A 6,000-nucleotide genomic window follows, 5' to 3' on the forward strand; every position below is an offset into this window, starting at 1 on the left:
AGACCGCTCAAGATTATTTGAATATATACTCTATTATTTTACTTCCTAGAAGCTATATCATTTTTTCTTACTTTTGAAGAAACCTTAATGACATTGCTAAAACTGCTCACACAGTTATCAGAACTCTATCGCTGTGCAACTATTCAATACTTCTCACAAATTCTTAATAAGGAGTAAGACCTTTTCTCATTCTCAAACTGAGACCTACTGTGTCTTAGTTCTCTAGTGGGAAAGTCACTTGCAATCCTAGTCTGTCACACTCCACAGCAAGAGTGGGTCTTCAAATATGTAAAAATAAGGCTTAATCTGGTTTAAATGACCCTTAATCAAGTTGGAAATGGAAAAAAAAAGCAAAACCAAAACAAGTAAACAAGGACCTACAGGGACTGTAAGTGATTTAAATGTTGCTAACTCACTGTAGAACAAGGAAATGTCTGATGCTTCAGTGGACCCTTCAGTGTTTCTGGATAATTCTGAACAAGTCACTTCAGTTTTCTTTGCCACAATACATTACAGAATTACACAATACAGAATGGGAATAATGACACTTGGATTCTGCAGGTAGCAATCATCTCAAGTTGGTTCCAGACAGGGTTTTGGCTTCTTTATGATGTCCATGCAAATTAATCTCAGACAGACATCAGTATCTCAGAGTGTGGGGATGGATCACACTTTGGAAATATCTGTTTTTCTCCTTCAGAAAGAATTTGAACAACTGGATTACAGAGAATGCCTGATTTTTGGATTATATTGAAATTAAATCCCATTTTTTGACATTGACTGATGAAAGGTAAAGTAATGAAAGCTGAAGAGTTCTACTGAATCTTTAAAAAAAAATCAAGCGAATGTAATAATGACCTTATTCCAAGACAGTCTTACCAATTGCTTTGCTTATTCTGACATATTTCTTTTCAATATATGCTATATAAAATTACAGCACTTATAGTTTTTAATAATTGTTGATGAAAATGAAGAAAAAAGTTCATATTTATTGAAATTAGTGATGATATGAGGTAGTTAGCAGTAAATTCAAGGTTGTTCTTATTCATACATCTGTTTTGTTTTTGCATCAATAAGAAGTTGCAAATAGTTATTATAATGATTGTCCGGTGCTGCTAAAAGAAGCAAGATGTATTTCACTGTATTTGGAAAAATGTGTTTTTTTTCACGTCATTGAATGCTGGCGGAATTCCTCAGTCTCAGAGCAAAGATATGTCTGTACTCCCTGTTTTGGGGCAACTTCTACTTCTTAACAATACTGTCTTCTTCACGATTCCCTCTGAATCGTCAAATGGTAGCTATGATGCCACAGGAAAACTAAACTAGTTTTTCCATTGAGGAGTTAGTATTAAACAAGTCAGGCACATGTTGAGTCAATGTTCATCATGATATTTCTTTGATCTAAGGAGTTTAAAGGTCTTTATGCTGCCAATGTAGACAGACTTGTATCCACTTGCATAATTCTTTCTAGGGAGATACTATGGAGAGTTTGATGGCATTTTTCTTGTTTTTCTCTGCACTCCTTCAAGATTTTTTATTCCTGTGGAAAAGGATGAGACTTCGGATGAAACATATTCCACAAACTAGCATGTTATTCCAAGTAATCATTTGTGCATGTAATCAACGCCTAAATAAACACTAAAGCAATTACTGTGGATTCTCGAACTGAGAATTAATCAGATATTCTGACTTCTATCTGAAGGTTTTTAAAGCCACTGTGCTGTGCCAACAAATGTTTTCATTACCAGAGTGATGAAAGCAAGAAGGCTGTACGCTGGACATGTATTAGATGAATGCAGTACGTCTTCATTACAGAAAGCTGCCAAGTGTCAGTTCTGGAGTATATGATCAAGGTAATGAGCTCCACTGAATCAGTTATTTATTACCAAAACCTAACGAAGATTTGAAGTACTGTACATTTAAAGGAAAAAGGAGAAAAAAAAAAAAAAGATAATGCAAAAACTACAGAGGATTTGGCTTATGACATAAACAACATCCACAACACTGCATGTATGATATGCTGAACAAAATAACCAAAATAATGATGCTGTGTTTGTAAAACTGACATGATTTTTGTAAACATGAATGTTTAAAAGGGTGCTGCGATTGAGGATAACTTTCCATCCATGTATGAAGTTTCTAATTCTTCCAGATTATTCCCTTCTGCAGTCTATATCCTTCTTTCCAAATTTCATGTTTATCCATATTTCTCTTACCAGTTTGGTTGATTTGTTAGTAATGTTAGGGATCACTATAGGCATATAAGATATATCATACCAAATGATTCCAAATACTTGTTAAGATCATTGAATCATTGAATCATAGAATCACAAGGTTGCAAAGGACCTAAAAGATCATCTAGTCCAACCATCCTTCCATTACCATTGCTGTCACAAGCACTAAACCATATCTCGTAGCTCCTCATCCAGATGCCTCTTGAACACTGCCAGGGATGGCAATTCCACCACCTCCCTGGGCAGCCATTCCAGTGCCTGACCACCGTCTGAGACAAAAAGGTTTTCCTTATATCTAATCTAAACCTCCTCTGGTGCAACTTGTGGCCATTTCCTCAGGTCCTGTTTGTTGTCTGGGAGAAGAGGCCAAATCCCTCCTCATCACAACCTCCCTTCAGGAAGTTTCAGAGTGCAATGGGGTCTCCCTTGAGCCTCCTCTTTTACAGACTAAACAATCGCAATTCCCTCAACCGCTCCTCATAAGACTTGTGCTCCAGGCCCCTCTCCAGCTTGTTGCCCTTCTCTGGACACGCTCCAGGGCCTCAATGTCTTTCCTGTAGTGAGGGGCCCAAAACTGAACACAAAAGTTGAGATGTGTGTTTTTTGGATGTCACCGTCAATGTACGGTATCTCTAACTCTCCCTGGCAGCAACAGACTGTCCATTGAGTGAAATGGGTAACCACAGCTTTAATCTCTGTGCTTTCTAATTCAAAAAATGAGCCAACATTTTATTTTCACTCCTATACTGCCATTGCCATCAGAAACTTTACAGTCAGTTTCACATTGTTTTGTGAATACACACAACGTGATAGCTTCTTTTGTCACTGAGGATAAGCTCCTGCTTCTTTCATATTCTGTTCTTTTCAATCAGTGTAGCTAATCTGGCCAACATTATGTTGCTAACTACTCATTGCTAAATTTAGTAAGTGCATTAATATGACCTCTTGGCAACCATCAAGCTTTCCTCCAAGTTAAAGGAATTGCACATCTCAGCTCAGGGACAGTTTGTAACAATTTAATTTTTATTTTTTATTTTTTTAATTTTTTTTTTTTTTTGACTGCTGATTTTCCTCTTTGAAGCAGATATTCTATTAATAGTATTGGTCCCATTCACTATGACTTGACTTCTCTCATGCCAAGATTTTATTCACACTTAAAGTTCAATAAGTTGAGGAATTTAGTTGAAGATAAGTTTTGCACTTTATAATACCCCTCCATTTCAGCTCCTATGAACTCCAAGCAACATTTACTGCTTCTTCCCTTTATTATTTTACGTCTTCAGACTGCTTATTTTGTATATGCCCTCTGCTTACTCACATTTTCTCAAGTCTACAAATTACCTTTGGCCATTTTTGTGGGTTGATATTATGGCTGGCTGCAATCTATCAGATAACAAATTGGTCTTTAATGTAAAACTAAAAAATAAAATGCAGCATTCTTCTTCAATGTAGAGAAGACCTTGGGATCTTTGTCTTGCTGAAAGTGCTCTCCTCTTATAGAACAGTATAGAAAACAAGGTCCTTACTAACTCCCCTCCCCTCCCCTAATGAAATAAGAAAAGTAAATCCACGTGGAAGCTTCAGTGACTTTAATGGTAAAGCAACCCCACCCTTCAGTGGTAATTGCCTCACTGTCTCAGACTATTTAAACTACATTGTGGTTACCAGTAACAGAGACAGTTTACCTCACTGTGTTATCTGTAAGAAAGTGAGCATCTGAGTGTGAGATAACACAAAAGTTCACAAAATTTGCTGTGATTCTAACAGTGCTTTGAGATTTAAGTAAAAAAAAAACAAAAACAAAAACAAAAAACTGAGGATACTGCACCTGAAGTATAGTTTCAGTGCTTGTAGCTGATACAAAGGAGCTAAGTATGTGTATGTCCTCAGAAGTGAGTATGAGGAAGGAGTCCTCCCTGGATAATCAAACTGAAAAAGAAAGGGAAAAAAAATCTTTTAAAATGTCTATAATTACAATGGTAGGATTAGAAATCATTCTTGACACAAAGAGATGTGCACTGTATATACTATTAGTCATGTAACACCCTTTTGAGAGGTATCTATCGTAGGGCAGTTAAAGCCTGATGTACTGGAAAGATGATTCGTTAGTTTTTATATAGAAGACAGATTCCTGCATCAGATGGAAATACATTATGTATTATAGCTTTTTTCATCATTATGTATTAATATATTCTAGTCCTGGCTATTCTAGAATAATATATTCCAGAGCTGACATACCCTTCTTGTAATGGAGAATTTTTCCATAATGCTGACCTATTATAAAGAAACTAGATGCTATCTCATGCATTCATGTAACATTTAAATGAATTTATTCAAATTGCTAAAAACTTTTCTTTAGTTCCTCCCAGTAATAAACTATTAAATGTTGTAGTGACAAGAACTTATAGACTCTTTTGTGCTAATGTATTCCACACCCATGGAGTAGGAGCATTTTCAGGACATTTATTTGCAGATTAATTTATCTAACTGCAGTGAAGGTTCTTATTCCTTTATCAGAGCTGAATTTTTTATGCTGCAATCGGTGCAATTGTGTTGCACTGTGAGTAGCACAGGGAGACAGTGCTTGTGAGTCAGATTGCCCTGACTTTAGCAAGACTACTGTGAGCACACTAGAAAATGGGGAGCAATAAGCAGTAAAATATGCAGATAAGGATTCAAGCACAGAGAGCATCTCTGTTGATAAGAGGGGCTGCCTAATGCCTCCCTGTCAACCAAGAAGCATCAGCAGGCTGCTACTTCGATTGACAACATCCCTGCTGTAGAACCAGTTAGTCAGCCCTGCAAGGAGAGGTTTTGCTGCTGCTGCTTTGTTCTCATGCACTGCAGAGGGGTGGATAGAGTTATGAATGGAGAGATTACTCCCCATGTTGTCAGTCTTGAATGAAAAATGAAAATTAGAAGTCCATGCCAATGGTTGGTATTAAATCTCCACAGCCCAATAGTTTCTCACTTTCCACCATCTGCACTCACTGTGAGTACAGCATGGTGGTGAACCTCGTGAAGTTCAGAAAATGGAAATGTACCTTACCTTTGGTAACAATCTCAGGCACCAGGAAAAGCTGGAACTCAATCTGGAAAGCACTTCTGCAAAGAGACTTGAGAATCCTGGCAGACAAGTCGAACAAGATCCAGCAGACGATACCTTTGCAGAGATCAACAGCCTCCTGGGCTGCATTAAGCAGTGTCACCAGCAGGTCGAGGGAAGTGATACTTCCCCTCTGCACAGCACTGGTGCACAAATGCAGTGCTGTGTCCCCTCACGGGCTCCCTGTGGACCTATTGGAGTGAGTTCAACAAATGGCCATGAAAATATCTGAGGGCTTTGAGGGTCTTACATATGAGGAGAGGCAGAGAAAGCCATGACTGATCAGCCTAAAGAAGAGAAAGCTCAGAGCAGTATTATCAGTATGTGTAAATAAGAGAAAAGAAGATGGAGCCTAACTCTTCGTGGTAACATCGACTGATAGGACAAGAAGCAACAAACACAAGCAGAAATGCAGAAAATATTACACAGTGAGTGTGAACAAACAATGGGAACAAGTTGCCCAGACATGCTGTAGAGTCTCCATTCATGAAGGTATTCAAAATCCAAGTAGACAAGGATCTGGGAAACCAACTCTAGCTGATCCTGCTTTGAACAGAGGCTTAGATGGGGCAGTATTCTGAGATGTCTTTTCACCTCAACACCCTCCTTGATTTTAGGTGCAGAGTACAAACAATATAAAAAAACACTTTTGCCCACATT

Source organism: Lagopus muta, chromosome 1 (assembly GCF_023343835.1).
Source record: "Lagopus muta isolate bLagMut1 chromosome 1, bLagMut1 primary, whole genome shotgun sequence".
Classification (NCBI taxonomy): Eukaryota; Metazoa; Chordata; class Aves; order Galliformes; family Phasianidae; genus Lagopus; species Lagopus muta.